This window comes from Mustela lutreola, chromosome 6 (assembly GCF_030435805.1).
Source record: "Mustela lutreola isolate mMusLut2 chromosome 6, mMusLut2.pri, whole genome shotgun sequence".
NCBI lineage: Eukaryota > Metazoa > Chordata > Mammalia > Carnivora > Mustelidae > Mustela > Mustela lutreola.
This window is the reverse complement of record NC_081295.1, coordinates 38,748,874-38,769,009: the sequence shown is the minus strand read 5'-3', so window position 1 is coordinate 38,769,009 and position 20,136 is coordinate 38,748,874. Positions and strand designations below refer to the sequence as shown.

The 20,136-nt window shown below is 34.9% G+C and overlaps 1 pseudogene; it reads right to left on the bottom strand.

Moving 5' to 3' along the window:
* LOC131834570 (tigger transposable element-derived protein 1-like) overlaps window positions 1-20,136 on the bottom strand; it is a 94,515-nt pseudogene that overhangs the window by 59,617 nt on the left and 14,762 nt on the right.

Sequence of the window (20,136 nt, the reverse complement as noted above, 5' to 3'; positions counted from 1 at the left end):
ATTGAACCATCTGGACTGAGAATGGGACAGGATAGTTCCTCTAAAATTATTAGACAGTTTAAAAAAAAATATTTCAAACCATCTGCCAAAAAAATGGGGGGTGGGTACCTGGACATTTCCTTTGGTTAAGCTACTGACTCTTGGTTTCAGTTTAGGTTGTAGTCTCAGGGTCATGGGATTGAGCCTCAGGTCTGGCTCCCAGCTTAATGGAAGTGTGCCTAGGACTCTCTCCCTCTGCCCCTCCCCCTTGCTCTCTCTCTCTCAAATAAATAAATCTACCTTAAAAAAAGAGAGAGAAAAGATGAAGGATGCGAAGCTAAAATAAGAAACCAATAAATGAGGAAAAAGGACAGGGATAGAGAGGAAAAATGGGAGAATTAGGGAGAAGAAGAAGAGTTTAATGCAGGCTGGCTTCCAAAAGACTTTCCAGTTTCTAACTCCAGGCCCTTATGGGTCACTAATCCTCTGATTCTGACATTGGTTTGGTGATAGACTAGACCCCCTTGTCATCCAATATTATTTTCTTTTGCTTAAGCTAGTTGAATAAGTTTCTGTTTTTTTGCAGCCAGTGTTGATTACGTTATTGGAAAATGTTCTTGGCTCTTATAAGTTTGTAAAGGATATGCCTCTGGGGTAGAATATGAGATGCAGAGAAATATTTGTCTGTTTCAGGACCTCTTGTGTTAAACTGTTTTTAAAAAAGTTAAAAATTAAAGGTAATGATTAAAAATGTTAACTCCATAGTGAGATAAAAGTGACTCTTAATCATTTCTTTATTTACTACATCGTTTATATATTCTGTGTTTTTATGTTGAGAAAAATATGTATTAGAATATTCTATAATGATTTTATGTATTTGTAAGCTAAAGAGAAATGAACTATCAAACCATGAAAAGACAGGGGAAGACTCTTCAGCACATATTACTAAATAGATAAGAGCCAATATGAAAAGGCTACATATTGTATGATTCCATCTATATGACATTCAAGAAAAGATAAAACTATGGGGATGTTAAAAGGCAGTAGTTGTCAGAGGTTGGAGTTTGGGGAGGGATGAACAAGCAGAGCCCAAGTGTTTTAGGGGAGTGAAAATATTCTACATGATACCATAATGATGGTTATACTGCGTTTTACATTGGTTTGGACCCATATGATGCACAACACCAAGAGTGAATTCAAATGTAAACTATGGGCTCCAGGTGATGATGATGAGTGTGGGTAGGTTCATCGATTATAAAAAATATACCCTTTTGGGGGGGGGTGTTGATAAAAGAGAGACTATTCAAGTTCAGGGGCAAGGGGTATCAGAGAAATCTCTATAGTTTCTTTTCAGTTTGCTGTGAACCTTAAACTACTCTAAAAGATTGTCTTAATAAATACATAAATAAAAGGGGCCAGGCCAGTGAATGCAAGTGGGTTTTTACATCTCATCATCAGTACAAGTGAAACATAAGCACATCATGTCCATCTGTAAGTAAAAAATACAAACATGTCGTTTCGACATATCAAAGAACAGTGCATAGTAACATATTGTCTGGTGTTTTTTGGCTATTGGATTGGACAGTTAGATACATCTAGTCTGAATCCCAACTCTTTATTTGCAAGGGAATCTTTAAAAAGTTACTTGAGTTTCTTTATAGTTTACTTTTTTCCATCTACAAAAGTAGATATGTAGGATTATCATGAAGATTAAGTAAGAGAAAACATACAGAATATACAATCTTATTTATTTATTTATTTATTTATTTAGAGCAGAGAGAAAGATCACAAGTAGGCAGAGAGTCAGGCAGAGAAAGAGGGGGAAACAGACTCCTTACTGAGCAGAGAGCCCCATATGTGGCTTGATCCCAGCTCAGACCTGAGCTGAAGGCAGAGGCTTAAACCACTGAGCCACCCAGGCACCTCAGGTTATACAATCTTAATTCAAAATAAGGTCTTAAAAGTGTTTGTTGTTCTAATTTTCATGAAGTGGAGTAAAAGGGTAAATTCACAATTCTTTCTTAAGTGATCAGATCCTTAATAGGAAAAAAAAAAAAATCCAAGAATAGTCTACATCACTACATCTGGTCATATTGCCACATACATGTTATTTATAGACCAAACAAAACACAGATTAATGTTTTGTGTTGTGTGTCCTTGTATATGTAAATTCTAAGTTTTGAATTATAACAAGGCATAGACAGTTGTCAGGAGCTGTGAAGATGGAGGAGGAAAACACGAGACAGACGAGAGAGAAAGAGAGAGAGAGAGAGATCCATCCTCAACTTCCTGAATAAGTCATTGTGAAGACCCCATCCTGTAGAAGAAAAATAACCTTTAGCTTCTTATTACACTGCAAATTTAACCTTTAATTTTGCCAGAGCAAAATGAACACTAAATATTTCTCTAATATATAAATTTCATTCTTTTTGACTCTGTGAAATTTATCATAGTTTATAACTTGGATTGTTTCATCATTCCTTAGCATCTCTCCCCATATCATTCTTGATTCTTCTAGGTCCTTTTCCATAGCTACAGTGATCCTCAGAAGGAAATGTAATCATCATCTCCCCTGCATAAAAAGAATTGCTTTAAGAATAAATAACGTTATCATTAAAATATAAGTCTCTGCATTATCTGATCCCTGCTCTCCTTATTTCCTCCTCTTTTTTTTTAATGTTCAGAAACATTAATTATATTAAAATGTTCCACTAATTATTTTAAATATTTAAGAGAGTCTAGTACTAATGACACTGTCAACTTATCATCGTGTTAGCCAGGGCACTAAACTTGAGGAAAGTTATCCAAGAAAAATGTTAAAATTTGTTCTTTTACTTAAAGGGACATGCACTGCATACCTTCCAGCTTTAAGGTTTTTACACTCCAAATGGGCATACTTATTTCTGAGCCCACATTTTGTTAGAACAGCTTAATCCCATTTATAATCTAGACATTGGATCATCTTCCCCAAGAAATCACACACAGTCTCTTAGGACCCCCATTTCTAGTTTCTTATTTATCTCTCTATGACACTGAGATCTATTAGATAAACTAGCCAAACAAAACAGAAGGAGTAAGATTCAATCAGCTTGGTCAAGGGTTCAGTCTGATCCACACAGGAATTCGAGGACAATCCATTTTGAGATTTAAATGAAAATGTGAAGACTTCAGGAAAAAATAAGCCCTTAATTTAGTTACAACAGATAATTTTTTAAGCTTCTAATATAATTCCATCCTAATGACTGGAAGTAGAAAAGAAAATTTTAATATTGGTAACATGAAGGAAAGTACGAGGCATAATAGAATATCCATTAATCAGAGGATTAAAGTGAGTGCTTATCTGGCCACTCTGGTGGAAGGTGAAGGTGGCGTTTTACATTTGGTGAAGGTAGTATTTTAAAAGAAGTGGATAGCATTATATATCTCAGGGTGTAATATCTTGAATGAAAATTTTGAATAACTCGGATATGTGGCCAAAACTGAAATAAGCATTTTTCTCTTTTGAAAGGCACAGCTGTGGTATTTAAAGATGAGTTATAGAATTTGTGTTCCAAAGTATATGAGAATTACAGCCAACACAACTTCAAAACATAAACATATATATATATATATATATATATATATATGGAAAGAATCAAACATTTATCCTACTTTTCCTATACGAACTATAGAATTGGGTAACCAAATAGCAGATGAAGGAAAGTGTGTCATAAGAACATTTCAAAAAAACGAAAACAAAAAAACACAGGAAGAAAGAACAACAGAATTGCAATTTCAACATTTTGCAAATTCTAATTAAAGGATTTAGGGATTAGGGACTTCTAATTTTATCAGAAGAGACAATTGGTCATTAAATACCTCCCATGATCTCATGAGGAACACAATACTGGCTATAAAGTTGATTTGAAAAAAAAAAAAAAATGCTAGCCTGAGTCTGAATAATCCTCTAGATTCAATCACAAATTTGGAGACAAAGTAGTAGAACACAGTAAAATACAGAGAGGAATGCAATCAACAAGATCCAGCCCATGGAAAATTATAGGATAGGTAACCTGGGTTCTTTAACAAATAGATTTCAGGAAAGAGAAGTGATGGAGGGAATCCTACAGATTAAAACAAAAATAATTAGAAGAAAAAAGAAAACTAATCTAAACTAAACTTTGATGTCTATCAAAACACAGTTTGGTGATAAAGTAGGAGGTAGTTACAATAAAATCTAGGGAAGTATCTCAGTAGAGAGAGAAGGGGCTGTAATTGGTGGCTATTTAGGGTCCCCTGGGGCAACTGGAGAGGTTTTATTCCTTAATGTGAATGGTGTTTGCAAGAATATTTACCTTTGATAATTTAGTAAATTACACATTTGTTTAATGAGGTTTTGTATGTTTCTTATTTGAGAATAAGAATTATTAAAAAAAAATAGATACTAAGACCAGACGGAGGAAATATGCTATTTTGATATACTCCAGAATTTGGACTCAAATCATAGAATGAGTTAATTCCTAAATTTAGTTAGCAAAATATTGAGTACCATATCCCTAATAATCTATTTTGTTTCAAGGTTCAAGGTTGGTGTTTACAAGATGTGGCATAGCCCTAGTACTTGTTTTAATGTGAAGTTGCATTGCACTTTCTATTTCCTTTGTTTCTTTAATGAAAATGAATATTCACTAGTTGAAATTTTCGAGTTTGGAAACTTCACTGGGATTATTGGTGGTATTAAGGATTAGATTGGAATACATATATAATCTCTACTGAGAATTATGAAAATTATCTCTAGATTTAGTAACGTATCTTAACCTCTTTACAGAAAAGCAATATAACAATCATAATATATCCTGCTGCCCAAATGAAACCATGGTCCGTTGACCAAGGCTGACGAAGTTATTTACAATGGGAAGACTGAGATACATAGAAACTTAAAGGAAATAGTAGAAAGAATAAAAGGGAAGAAATTTACCATCTTAAATATCACAGAAGTTTAAAAAAGCAGAGAATGCTGAAGTACATTCAATATTACTAATATTTACCCAAATGTTTTCCACCTGCATCACTTAAGACACATATGATTCCAAACACAGCTGGATTCAGTGACATGTTTACATAACAATTTCAAACCTGATTTTTCATACCAAAATTAAAAAAAAAAAATGAATGTCTTTTAAGCAGTTTCAATTAATAAAAACTTCTTTCATGAGGAAAATATTTCGTATTTAAAAACCATTCAAAGGAACCTATTAAATTCTTATTTTTCCTGTAGCCTCTCTTCTGAAAATTGTCTCAACTGGGGAACAGTTTAAGAAATGTCTATGGCTATACAGGAACAAAATTCCCCGTAGACATTTTTATTTGATAAATACAAGCCCAATGCCTCTTAAGCCAGCATAACATATTTGGTCAGAACCAGTACAGGGGAAGAGAGAGGGAAGTCATTTCATAAGACCCCTGTGTTACAAGCCCAGGGAGCGGATCTGTCAGGAGGAGCAGCTCATATCCCACATCACATGGCTTCAGCGTCATTCGGTGTCGCAAGCAGGTTTGGCTGTGCCTAGCAAGTAGGTTTCAGTTTCTGAATACAGGGTCTCCATGACTCTTGATCTTATTGAGACCTTCAGAAAAGGGCCTAGTTTTTCTTTTTTAGTCTGGTCTTGGAAGGCACGATCTGCCTTAGGCAACATTTCAAAGGAAGTGTTTATGGCTCCTCCGGCATCCTTCTGTCCTTCCCAGACTCTCCTCTATCTTTGGAAAATCCCTTCTCTCAGCTTCTGTTTTCAAGAAACTCATGCTGACATGTTTTAGGATGAGAAAATTTCTTAGAAGAGAGGGAGACGCCCTGGTGAACCACACCAAATGAATCATCACTTATCTTTAAAGAAAGGCCCTTAAAGCTAGGGTATGATAAGACCAGATCATAGCTAACAAATCTTAAGGAAGAAGAAATGTTAAATAGAAAAATCAAGATGCTGGTCATAAAAGCTTTGACAGTTGCCTTTACTTTACTTAAAAGTAATAGGTAATTATTAATTACTTATATTAATAAACTTATTAATCACTACTATCAATGTGATCATAGAAGATAACTGCTATATCCTAGACATCTTTTCTAAGATATCAGAGATGTAGAGTTATTCATTAACTGGCTTTATAGCTGGCAAATGTAGTGGTATTTAATAGCTGTGGGTGTTTGTGGCACGCGTGCCTTTTATTTGCATGTTGCTCCATTCCCCACCCTTTTGCTCTGCTTTGTATTTTAGGAAAACATTGACCGATGGGTTTTGACTAGTTCCATAGCAGGCATATGGGAGGAGGACTGGAGGGCAGGAGACAGCTTCTCATCATTGCTCTGCCACGCAGCCTGCAGAAGGAGCTTTGCCTCCCTCATGGCCCAGATCCCACTTGGGCAGCCTAACCACATGGCCTGGCTTCCAGATTTGGCTGCGCCACTGCCTCCCACTTTTCCTTTAACCATCGAGTATTCTAGCTTCCAACTCTTGTTAGTCTCAATTGCCTTCTTGCTTTAAATTGTCCAACTGAAAGGTACCTGGGTGGTCAGTTGATTAAGTGCTGGACTCTTGGTTTTGCCTCAGGTCGTGATCTCAGAGTCATGAGATCAAGCCCCATGTCATGCTCCATGCTCAGTGCAGAGTGTGCTTGAGATTCTCTCTTCCTTTCCCTCAGCCCCTCTGCTTATGCTCTCTTTCTCTCAAATAAACAAATCTTTAAAAAAAAGAAAGATAAGTAAATTGTCCAATTGGATTCTCAGTTTTTTTTTTTATTTGCATATCTAAATTATCCAAATTTTGCCTGAATTGAATTTTCTATAGTTTGAAAACCTATCATGTTTTCTGTCCTCCTGAACAGAGCCAAAGGGATACAGGAAGGATTAAAACACATGCATTATCTGCATTCAACGAGAAGAGGTGCAAGCATGTTTAGTCATCAAGACAGCTTTGGAATCATTCAGCTCATTTTGTGTTCCTGTCTTCCCAGTCCTGCTGCAACTCTGTGTCAGCAGAACCACAGCATCTTGCAGGGGAAGAAGAACAATGGAAGGGACACATCACATACGGAATGTTATTCCCCATGACTCGCCCTGTATGCACACACACATAAACCATGAGCAAAAATAGAATCCAGCCAGCACTAAAGAATTGATGAAGGAAATCTCCAGGCTCTTTTTTCTTTTCCTTCCTTCCTTCTTTCCTTCCTTCCTTCCTTTGTTTCTTCCTTCCTTTCTTTCTTTCTTTTCCCCAGAGACGGAGAGTGGGGGAAGGGTCAGGGACAGAGAATCTTAAGCAGCCTTCACATCCAACATGGAACCCAAAGGAAGGGCTCAAACTCAGGACCCTGAGATCAGGACCTGAGCCTAAGCCTAAGTCAAGTCAGTTACTTAATCGACTGAACCACTGAAGTGTCCCCTTTTTTTTAGTTTTTTTTAGTTTTTTTTTTTTTTTTTTTTTTTTTTGGAGGAAAGGAAGGAAGCCAGGGAGGGAAGGAAGGAAAGAAGGAAGGGCAAAAGGAAGGCAGGCAGGAAGGAAGGAAGAAGGAAATACATTTTGCCAGTGGTCACAAATCCCTCTCAGTGCCACTGAGAACGAACGGAACAGGTAGCAAAGCAAGTTAATAAAATTTGGGGGATGCAAAGTGTGCCTCAGAGTTGATGGGGGTATCAAGCTAAGGAAAAGTGACAGGAGGGCCTTAAAGAACACTGGGAAATCAGCAACATGGGTCGAAGAGAAGTGGCTGGGAGCGTATCTGTAGTGGGAGAGTGGGGGATTCTGAAACAGGGAGCTTGGTCTCATTCAAAGCCCTTTGCTTTGCCCCAAAATCTAGATGTAAATTCTTAAGTTTGAAAAAAAAATAACTTAAGAAAAGGGAATTGGAACGTCAAATAAGTGACCAGAGAACTTAAACTCTCCCCTTCCACCTGGGAATTTGTAGTGATCTTGGTGAGGACTGCAGTTTGCCTTGAATGAGGGTTGAGTCCCATTGATTTAATTATCAAAGAACGAGGAATCTCACCAGGTGTGCCTTTATATGGAGATAAACAGATTTTATATGGGAGAGCACATGACAAACATTGCAACACTAGACAAATCTTATTGTTTGCAATGAATATTTTCCTCCATTAATTTGTAATGGTGTTTTCAAAAGCTTTCCTTTTTCCTTGCATTAGATTAAGGTTTCAATTTTTAATTCATTATCTTCAGGTTTCTATTCCATGTAACCATTTTCACACATAGTGGGTTACAGCACCAAACCCTTTCTCTCTTCTTGTTTCTTATAGAACTAATCAAATAAAACTACATGTAGGACATCGACAGTGCTATACTCTAAACATCAGGCAGTTTTCCGCCATTACAGTTAATTGCATCTTAGTTTGACGAAGAGCCACTCAAGTTAAGTATCCTTCAGATGTCATTTTCAGAGCACATCCTGTTTTAATTCCCTGGCCTTATATTGGTTAGGGGTTGTTCTGTAAGCAGTGTGCTTGACTCCGCATCCCAGTGAAAGCCTGTTCCAGTAATTGCTTCGTTAATGGAAGATTACTTGATATTGGATATCTTCATGTAGCTTGAAAAGTCTCCTATAAGCAATAAGTTCTTTAGTGATATCAAGTTTTACCATCATTGCACCTGTAATAGAAAACACATGTAAAAAATAATGCCAATCCTATCTCTATATTAGAAATGCTTGTCTTAATTAATATGCATTATTTTGAAGGAAAGCATCAGTTAATACATAGTTTGTTAAAATAAGTGTGCATTGCATTTAGATTAGTTGTAACTCCATGAAAATGATGCTTTGACTATAATGAGCACCAGTGGAATTTAAATGAACTCCCCCAAATTTTTCTTGTTAATTTTTTTCCCCTTAAATGCAGGCAAATATACAATGTGATATCATATATTTCCTGAAGTAACTTTCTCTGATAATACTTTTTGAGGAAGATCAAGAAGCAAAACACCGATTGTTGTTACTGCATTTTCTATATTTCATACATTCGTTTTTGAACCATAGCTAATGTAAAAACATGGGGATTTCCCCTGCCCAGTTAAAAGGTACATCCAAGTATAGTGATATTTAGCATTTTAAAATTTCTTATCAGGAATGCATGCGACCAAGTAAGCCTGCTTAAGTTTAAAACTGTTTCATGTTTAGAATCAGCAGATCATGGGTATTATTTATTCTTTTGTTCATTTCATAGTGATGCGAGATGACAGATACCCTTTTTTGATGGAGTCGTGGTTTTCCAGCATGGTTAACTGTCCTGGGCATTCTATAATGTGAATTTAGCCTTTGAACTTATTCAAAAAATAGAAACAGTTTCTATGACAGAAAACCTCCTTTACTAGATTGAAATACATTTATATTTCATTTTGGAAGGGATTAAGCCAGAGGTATGCTTGGGGCTACAGCATGCTAGAAACAACGCATTTAATGTACTTAATTAGAATGACACGTTATAACTTCGTAGCAATTTTCTGTCTTTCTTCTCTTCCACCATCCGTTTCTCATTCTCCATGCCAGAATTTATTTCTCATCCCTTTATGAGGCTATGTCACTTGAAATGAGTAAATATTTGCACTTCTTTTATGATCGTCAAAGTATACAACACGTGTTTGTGAAGCAGTAATTAGCAAGGTACATGAGTGTCTGTTAAGAAATACTGACATATTTTGAAAAATAAATCTGAGCAGCATTTCACATCATCATAATGGGAGTTGTCTTCTGATGGAACAGCTCCTCAGACTGTGAATGTTATAGCAAAATATAGAATTGGAATGCACTTCTAGTACCTATTTAACTACAAGGTTTTCTATGCTAAATACATACTCTCCTCACATACTTGAAATTAACATCTTACATATATAATCAGCAAAAAGGTTTTCATTAGAAAGTTATAAATGATAATATATCTTAACTTTCTCTTAATATACAAATTTAAATATTGTTTAGTAAGTCTACATATTTGAGCATCTGCTTTCTAGTTATCAGAATGACTTATCCTATATGCTTACAAGTATGTGTGCCTTATAGCTTATTATAAACTCCTATCAGTGTAAAGGGTCAAAACCATCTCTTAACTATGTACCTCATGTCAGTTACTTTCTACTGGGAGAATCTCAAATCATGTCTTGAATATAATAAGATTCACTGAATTTCACATCTCTATTGGTCACACATTGATTTAAGCTATCTGTGAGTTGGTATGATCAATGGTACATTCTGGAGTTTTTGTTTGTTTCTTTGTTTACTTCATAGAACTGATTTATTTTATTGCAAAAGCAGGTTTTCCAAAGTTCTTGCAGATAGAGTAATACAGGTATATAGTGAAAAACAGGTATAACAGAATGAAAAATAATCTAAGAAGCACAGGAGATAAAAAATAGAAAATATTTGGTTGACATTTGAAATGGGAAAAAGAGTTAATGAGGCAAAGAGATTCAGAAAGTTACTTCCAGAAGACATAGAGAAAGTTTTCACATTGACACTAGTAAGATTATGTCAAGGAACCAAGAGGAAGCTAATATCATCCTCAAAGGGGAATTGGTTGCATGGTCTAGAGAATGAAACTCTTACATGTGTTCAGGCAAATATCGAATACTTTTTTTAAAGTATAATTGACATACAATATCCTATTAGTTTTAGGTGTATATCATAGTGATGTATTATTTTATACATTATGAAATGATCTCCATGATAACATTGATTATCATCTATCACCATACGAAATTATTACAGTATTATTGACTATATTCCCTATGCTGTACATTATAGCTCCATTACCTATTTATTTTAACGCTGAAAGTTTGTACCCCTTAATCCCCGTCGCTTATTTTGTCTGCCTCCCAATCATAGCCTCACATGCTTTGTAGCCATATGGAAAAGATAATCCTTTATTTGAAGACTTTATACTAGTTCAGATAGATGTGAAGGAGCGAAAGAAAGAAGAAAAAAGAAGGCTTTCTTTTGGACTGGCAGTATTTTTGGAGAACAAAATGAATCAAGTCAGTTTGTATTGTTTACTCACTACATCTCTGTAGCAAAGCTGGATACAGTTTTCTTGGCATAGAGTTTACCTCTCAGAGGAAGCTCATTGGATGGCCATGTGTCTTTATTCCATAAGCCACTGCTGCCAAATTGAAGAATGGAGTCAGTTATTTTCACAAGCAGCCTCCTTGAGCATGATTAAGGTCTCATGCACATATCACAGGTGAACCAATCTGTGTTGTCTCGCAGGAAGAAGCAGATGCTCTAAATTAGCCCTGAACCCGAATTGGAATTTATGTTCGTTATAAAGTAAAAGCATACCTAACTAATTAATTAAAACTTACATAACGGTGAAAGGTTCAGTGTTTAGGTATAATTTTTAAGGTAACTGATGCTCCTTGTTCTCAGATATATTCCTATTTTCATACTCACAGGTATAATTTCAAAGATAATCTCTCCTAGGTTGAATTGCTTCAATGTAACAATCTGAAATTTTCTAGAATCCTTTATTTTAAAGGTTACAGATGTATATGTGACAATTTCATTAATAAATAAACAGTATAGACAACACAGAGCTTCTCCGTTTTCATGTGCATCTTAAAATCTATAATTTCCTTCTTGTTTTAAAGTTAAAATATATGTACATCCTTAATGTGTCAAAAGCTTATATTCCCCTTTCCACCATTATCCTCTAGATCCCCTCTTGTTCTGTTTTTTTTTTTTTTCTTGTTATCGTGTGTTCCTCATGTATGACATCAATGTAATCTCTTTTAACATTTTTTTCTCCCTTCACTGCTCACTATCACTGTGGAGACCAAATACATCTTCATTTGTGTAGATTGTTCATCTTTTTTTATTTTTTTAAAGATTTTATTTGTTTATTTGACAGACAGAGATCACAAGTAAGCAGAGAGGCAGGCAGAGAGAGAGAGAGAGGGAAGCAGGCTCCCTGCCAAGCAGAGAGCCCAACAGATTGTTCATCTTTAAATTTTGTGTATTTCCTTCTCAAGTGTACCCTACCTTTGGTCAGTGAGGGTAATGAGTCTCTGTCATCTTCTCTAACATAGTTTTAACATTATAGGGAACAGAGTCATTTAATTTTATATCACTATCTCTTCATTGTAATATTTTTTTCTATCATAATCATTTGTTGTTTGGATGTAAAAAAGCAAAAAGGAAAAAATAAGTCAGATTTTTCATAGTATCCCTATGATTCACTAATTTTGTAATAAAGACAATGTGGTAAGTTGTAGTTATACTGAGTAAGTAGGAAATACTATGTAATGTCAATTTTTACCCTTTCTTCTTTGATTTTAAAAACAGATTTTTATTTTATTATCTTATTTTATTATTATTTTTTAATTTTCCAAATTTTTATTTAAATTCCAGGTAGCTAACATATAGGAAAATATTAGTTTCAGGTGAAGAATTCAGTCATTCATCACTTACCCTGCAACACCCAGTGTTCATCACAATAAGTACCCTCCTTAATCTAACATCTGTTTAACCCTTCCACCTACCCACTTCCCCTCTGGTAATCATCAGTTTGTTCTCTATAGTTAAGATCAGCTTCTTGGTTCGCCTCTCTCTTTTCCCCCCATGTTCATTTGTTTTGTTTCTTAAATTCCACATACAAGTGAAATTATATCATTTTTGTCTTTCTCTGGCTGACTTATTTTGCTTAGCATAATATGGCCTAGATGTTGCATCCATGATGTTGAAAATGGCAAGATTTCATTCTTTTAATGACTGAATAATACTCCATTGTACATACATACCACATCGTCTTTATCCATTCATCAGTGGTTGGGCATTTGGGCTCTTTCCATAATTTGTCCATTGTTGTTGCTGCTGCTATAAACATTGGGTTGCATATATCCTTTTGAATTAATATTTTTGTATCCTTTGTGTAAATACCATATTTTAAGAAAATACTTCCACTAAGACTCTAAATTACCAAATAGTCTTTTGTATTTGACCTCTTTTACATAACATTATATCTTTGAGGTTTATTAATGTTATAACATATAACCGTATTTTATTCTTTTAATTGCTGAATAGTATTCCATACTATGTATATGCTACCTTTGGATTATTCATTTACCACTTAATGGACGTTTGGATTTTTTTCCAGTTCCTGGTTGCTATAAATAAAGTTGTCATGAATATTCACATACATATCTTTGTATGGACATATATTTTCGTTTCCTTTGGGTAGATTTTTAACAGTGGAATTGTTGGGTTGAATGTTAAGTTTATGTTTAACTTTTTGAGAACTGTCAATTGTTTTTCCAAACAGATGTACAATCTTGTTTTTCCACTAGCAGTGTATGAAGGCTTCAGTTTCTCTGTAACTTCTCCAATACTTGAGAGTTGAAGTGTGGAAATCCTACTTCCTCAAGATATTTGACCAAAATCTATGACCTATCATTGGTTGAACATTTAGCTATGCAGACATAAAAGTTGCCCTTGGGAAGCTGGGCTTAAAACTTAAATCAAGAGAGGAAAACAAATAAACTCTAAGCAAAAACATCAATGACCACACAGTTCAGAGGAGATATGTTTCACAGATTTAATGGAGACAAATAAATAAATAATCAAACAAAAATACAAGCAAACAGACAAAAACAACCCAATAGATTGAGAAGTACATTCAAGGATCAGAGTGTTTTTGAGGATCTGTCTCACTTTTATTTACTGCTGGACCCCGTGTGTGTATGCATGTTCAAGTACCTTCAGCCAAGAATGTGTGGGTAACTTTGACCTACTCTGATCTCTGCAGTATATTAGACTACGATCAACCTGAAATTGATAGGAAATTTATCAAGTCTATATGGTTGTCACAGCTTCTGGAACTCCCAGTTAAATCACTCATTTGTTTGCAGGTCTGTTCTTTGCTCACATAGTACTGTAAACTACAGCTAGCTGAGCTTCTGTCTTCCATTGTTGGCTTTTCCACTTTAAATGACAAGACTCCAAAACAACTGAATGATTTCTTGTGGTGGGATTGAAGGTGCTGGATCTGTTCTACTTTGATTGAACTTCTTTACCAACAGAACTAGGGAGGCATAGGGGATGGGGGAACAGGACAGCAGTAGCAGTCTTAGGGAAGGATACCAAGAATCCTGCTGCTTCTATGCCAAGTTTAACATTTTTCATTTTATAAACTCTCCTTAGCTTGTTGTATGCCTGTGGTTTTCAGAGGGCTGAAATGATGGTGATGATTGTTGTTGTTGTTGTTGTTGTTGTTGTTGTTTTGACAGTTTTCCCTACCTTCATAGTTGCTTTTTGGGAAAAGACTTTGTCGATGTCCTCACTCCATCATGCCAGAAGGCCAGAAGTGAAACCTCTGGGTTACCTTTTATCTTTCCTGAAATCATCTATGAAGACTGGATCCAAGTAAATTACAGTTAAATATGATGGAAAAAAATGTTTATCTCTGTATTCTCTTTCCTCAGAAATGAAACTAAAATATACCTAAAAACTAAATAGAAAGAGAATGGGAGAGGAGATAACAGTAGATAAGTGATGTCAAGGGAACATTGGAAGATGGCAGCTGAATGGACTCAGCAGGTGACATAAACCAACACATTAGATTCCAAGGCAGAAGTTTTCAAGCAGCAGCTAATTTCTTCTACAGAACCCAGAAGATGCTCAGAAATTTGAGGGGCCAGGTGCTTGGAACCTAACTGCCCATCAACAGAAATGTGGGTGAATGGATGCTGATACGATCTCATAAATGAAATAAGCATTGAGCAAAATGAAGTACCTAAAATAGATAAATATGGATACATTTTATTAATATGTACATGGAAAGTAGTATAAGAAGATTACAAGGAGCTTAACATTCCTTATAAAATAAAAATAAACTTAAAAAATATACGTAGGATTATATGTATACCATGGGTCGCAAACTATGGCCTGAGGACCAAATATACCTGTTTTTCTATGGTTGTTCCTTGAGCTAATAGTGGTTTTTATACAGATAATCATTGAAAAACATATTTCAGTGTCCATAACAAGATTTATTGGAACATAGTCAAGCTCATTAGTTAGTACATGTTATACCTGTGGCTGTTTTTGCAGCACAATAGCAGAATGAGCTGTTGGGACAAAAACCAAATGGCCCACAAAGCTGTATTCAGTCTTTTTACAGGAAAAGTTTGCCAAACTCTCACATATATATAAAATCTATAAATCACAAATATATAACACATGTACATAATACATATACATACACACTCATATATGTACATATAAAGATATTAAACTTAAACACAAATATACATATATTTATAATTGGATATACATATATTTATATGTATAAATGTAAATGTTTTTATTTATAAACATACAGATATTTATAATGACTATAGTGGAAATAATTATGAACATGGCAATTAAGGAAATAGTAGCCTCAGATGAAGGAATAGTAGGAAATGGGTTGGTGGAGGGACATGCAGTTAGATGTAAGTTACTGTCAAAGGTTTGGTTTTTATGTTTGCATGCTTATTCAAGATAGATACGTAGTTAGATAAGAGGCCCATGCATGGACCAAAGATGACAGTGTTTTGTAATAAACGAATATGATTAACACAATTATGTACACCTGCCAACCATTAAATTTCTAAAAATTTTCTTCATAATTAGCAATTAACCCTCTATATATCCTTGCCCATCTCATACAACTTAAAAGTTACTCCTCACATTCAAGAAAAACACTGAAGTTTTGCTCTGTGGATAAATGGAATGAGAAGTACTAGCTATGATAAATGTTAGGGAAGATGAACCAAATTGAAAACGGAAGAATTAAAGGATATGGTCTACATTTTCTACTCATTGGTCAAACCTTTTGTTCTCTAAACATGGAATTAATTACTCTCTGGCAAAAATTGGCTAGCCATTCCCCCACCCAACAACAGGAAATCCTATAGATATGAACACTTGGTGGAAGGGTAATATATTAATTTTCTGTTCTTAAATAAAAATTACCAGAAACTTAGTGTTGTAAAACAACATAAATTTGATAAAATGGCATAGCCCCTATAGAAAACCAGATGGTGGTTCCCACAAAATTAAACCTAGAACTACCATAATATCCTTCAAAGTCTTTTCTGAGTAGATATCAAAAGAAGTGAAAGCAAGGACTCAAGCAGATATCTGCACACCTATGTTCTTAGCAACATTATTTACAATAGAACTGACGTCTAATTTTGCTAGGTGTCAGCTGGAGACTGCGCCAGTCAGCTGGAGGCTGCCATCAGCTTCTAGAGTCCACCCCATTCTTTTCCACGTGGTCTGTTCCTTCTTAGCAAATCCCTCTCATGCTTCAAATCTCTCTGACCCCGTTTTATGCCACTAGCTGGAGGAAATGGTCTGATTTTAAAGGGCTCATAAGATTAAGTTAGATGCACCTAGATGATTTCCGCATTTATTTTTTCTAATTTCCCCACTTTAAAGTAATGGGTTTTTACCTTAATTACGTCTGCATATCCTTTTTGTAATATAATGTAACATAAATACAGGAATAACACGAAGGAGTAAAGATTCATGGAGGGCCTCCTATAATTCTGCCTGTCAAAACGGGCATCTTGCAAAGAGAAGTCTATTTCTCTGCTTAGCTCACCAGTGGACAAGCCCTGCTCCATACGTAGTATCCAGTCAAATTTTTAATACTCATACAAAGTGTCACTGAAGATTTGGGGAATGAAAAAAATAAAAGAAAAAGGAAAAATATTTTATTTATTTATTTATTTGACAGAGAGAGATCACAAGTAAGGAGAGAGGCAGGCAGAGAGAGAGAGAGGAGGAAGCAGGCTCCCTGCTGAGCAGTGAGCCCAATGTGGGACTCGATCCGAGGACCCTGAGATCATGACCTGAGCCGAAGGCAGAGGCTTAACCCACTGAGCCACCCAGGTATCCAGGAAAAAGATTTTTTAAAATGCATTTTAGAACACAAAGGCAGTGAACAAAACAGAAGGAAAAAAAAAAAAACTATCTCATAGAAAGAAAAGGATGAAATTATTTCAAAGTTCCTAAAACCATAACTGGAACATTAAATGTTGAATAGATTTTGGTTATTATTAAAATTACCATTTTATTACACATGAAATAAGAACATGACACCATAAAAAGGGACATTTATAGGCCAAAGGGAATTCATATATAACTGTGTGTGTGTATATATATATATATATATATATACATAAGTCTAAGAACACAAGTGTACATACTAAATGGATATATTTCTATCATGCATATATATACATATCTAACATATATATCTGTTTATATATGTGCATACATGTACATATACCTAACATATGTATATACAAAACATTTAAAGAAGGCTTGGGGAAAAAAGCTGAGGAAATATTATATAAAAAAATATATAAAAAGTAACAACAACAATAACAAAACAAATGGTAACAAAAAACCCAGAAGTTTAAAGATAAGGACAGTAAAGAAACTGTCCAAGAAGTATAAACTTTAAAAGGAAATCCAATAATAAAGAGAAAACCAAAAGGGAGAAATTATCAAAGAAACAATATATGAATATCATCCATATTGTTAGGACATGGTTTGTACATCCAAAGGTAACATTATTTTATAATAAACATAGTAGCAATTTAGGAGATCCATTAAAATACTTTACTTCATTAAAATTCAAAATTCCAGGAATATAGGAAAGTTGGCAACATTTTCCAGGGAGGAGAAAAAGTGGGGCAGGCAAAAATCTGGGAAACAGGAACATCAGATATATGAAATATAATACTGAAATCTGGGGAAAAAAATGGAATTATGCTTTCAACTTTTAAGGAAAATTTCTCACTTAAAATTCTATATTATGCCAAAAGATGAAATAAGAGTGATGGCAGAAAGACATTCCATGCATACAAATTCTTAATATTTTAACATTTTATACATCTTTCTCCAGGAGGTTGCACAAGTTTTATTTCATTGATATGAGGCGAACAGTTAAAACAGAGAATAATGTAGAATAAAGGGAGATTGTCCAGCACAGTACAGAAACAAAGGAAATTTCTATGCAAGGGTAGTTTTAGGAAGACAGCTGGACTACTGTGCAGGTTAGTACTATAAGCATTATGGGAGCCGGGAGATAGTGGGCGTGAGGAAGAATGTTTCCATTCCCATGCCATCCTCAAATATTGAAACTTAAAAAAACTTTTGATGTGTTGTTACAAAATGGAATTTTTAAAAATTCTGAGAGTAGTATTATTTCATATAAATACAAATTAAATTGGCAAATGAATATATCTCCTCATCATTCCATTTTTTACCAATAAGCCCACATTTTTTTGTGTGTTTTATATTTTCTGAGAGAAATCTTCTCATTTGTACTTAATGACCATGGACCATATCCTTTTTTGATACCTGAATATTGCAGTGGTTGTTATATCATTGTTAATTAAAAGTAAGATATCACAGGTGCAGATAAAACTTCAGTTAGCAATTTATGTTACCAGCTTTAAACAATTTAAACCTTTAAAAATGTCTAAGAAAAAACCCCATTCAATATAATTTTAATTAGTAAGAAAATTTAATTCAAATTAAAATTTTCACTTTTACTTAGTCTAATGTTTATTGGTCTCTCAGCATTATTTTTTTGTGAACTCTGCATCTTTTTTGGATATTTTAAAAATGATTCTGATTCTAGCTTTTATAAATAATTTACACATGCACATAAAATGTAAATACCTACTTGCATACCCCTTAATAACATATATCTATTCAAATTCAAGGGCAAAGAGCTGGCATTTGGGAAAGTTAGGGTCAGTGTCCAGTTGACAATCTGGAAATGTCATCAGGTACTCTCAAAGAATGTTTTCCAAACAATCAAATCTATTTTCCACTCCTTTCCAAGTTGCTGGCACTTGTCATCCTCCTGCAATAAAACTAAATCCTTTTCCCATTCACCTGGCTCAGTATTGCCTCACAACATTTTCTGTCCAGCTGCAAGAATTGTTGCCTCTCCCCATTGCCAATTATTTCCTCAGCCAACACATTTCCCACCATTGCTTCTTTACAATAATTTCACTTATGTAATGCTTTCTTAAGTAGGTTCTCAAAGTTCTTCCAAATATACTACCTCATTAGTCTTCTTGATAATTTTATAATGAATACAAGCAGAGAAAAATTTCCAAGTTTGTCAATGAATTGAATTCTCAAAAGTCATTTGGATGTTGGTTGTTTGGAACCCAGAGACAAAATACTGAGTTTGGATCTCAGCACAGCCTAAATGTGCCTACCCACATGTGCGACTGAAGTATAGTTCTATATGCGTGATGCTACATGGATCACCTGGTCTGTTTCATGATGGGTCTGCAGGATTATGAATCAGAAAGTCCAACGGGGGATTCTGGAAACACATATTCCTCTGTTGACTTCTTGGCAACAGAGTTTGGAAATCTGTATTCAAAACTACCCAGTCCTCATCTCTAACCACATAATAGGAGAATTTGGAGAAGGAATGATCCAGAGTGCTGGCAGAATATGGAAAAGGAATGTGGAAGCAATAGCAGTGAGCTGCAGAGGATCTGAAGCTAGTTTTTTTTTTTTAGCTTATGAGCTCATATCTTTTTATTTTTGCTCTTCCTTCCTTTCTTTCCTTTTTAAATTTGGATTTTCTGGGGTTTGGCCTTTATGCACTATTTTCACCACCAACTACTTGACGTCTCCATGAAGGTTTCTCACTTTTTTGATACACTGTGAACTAGAAAGAAAGTAACTACTTTTTATCTTCCTATTCATTGCCACAAAAGACACTGAATTTTCTAGTAATTTTCTAGCAAATTTTTCTAGTAAATACTTAAAACGTTGAAGAGATAAAAATAAAATTTCATGAAGGGGAATGCACACCTGTGATGGTGGCTATGAGATGCATGAAATATTGATATAATGTTGATCCATTCTTCAGGGAAATGCTCAGCCTAAATATTTCTCTAACTATTGTGGAGAAAAACTCCACCTCTTTGGCACATCAGCACAAGTGACATGCAGATTCTGAAACCATGAGAAAGGGAGAAATTTGTATTTATGGCGAGGGAAGGATGAGGTCATTCATTCATGGATAGGTGTTCAGAAGAGTTAGATACTGCAAATGAATCATCCCTAAGTAGTTTTGAAGGGAGAGTCTGAGAGGAC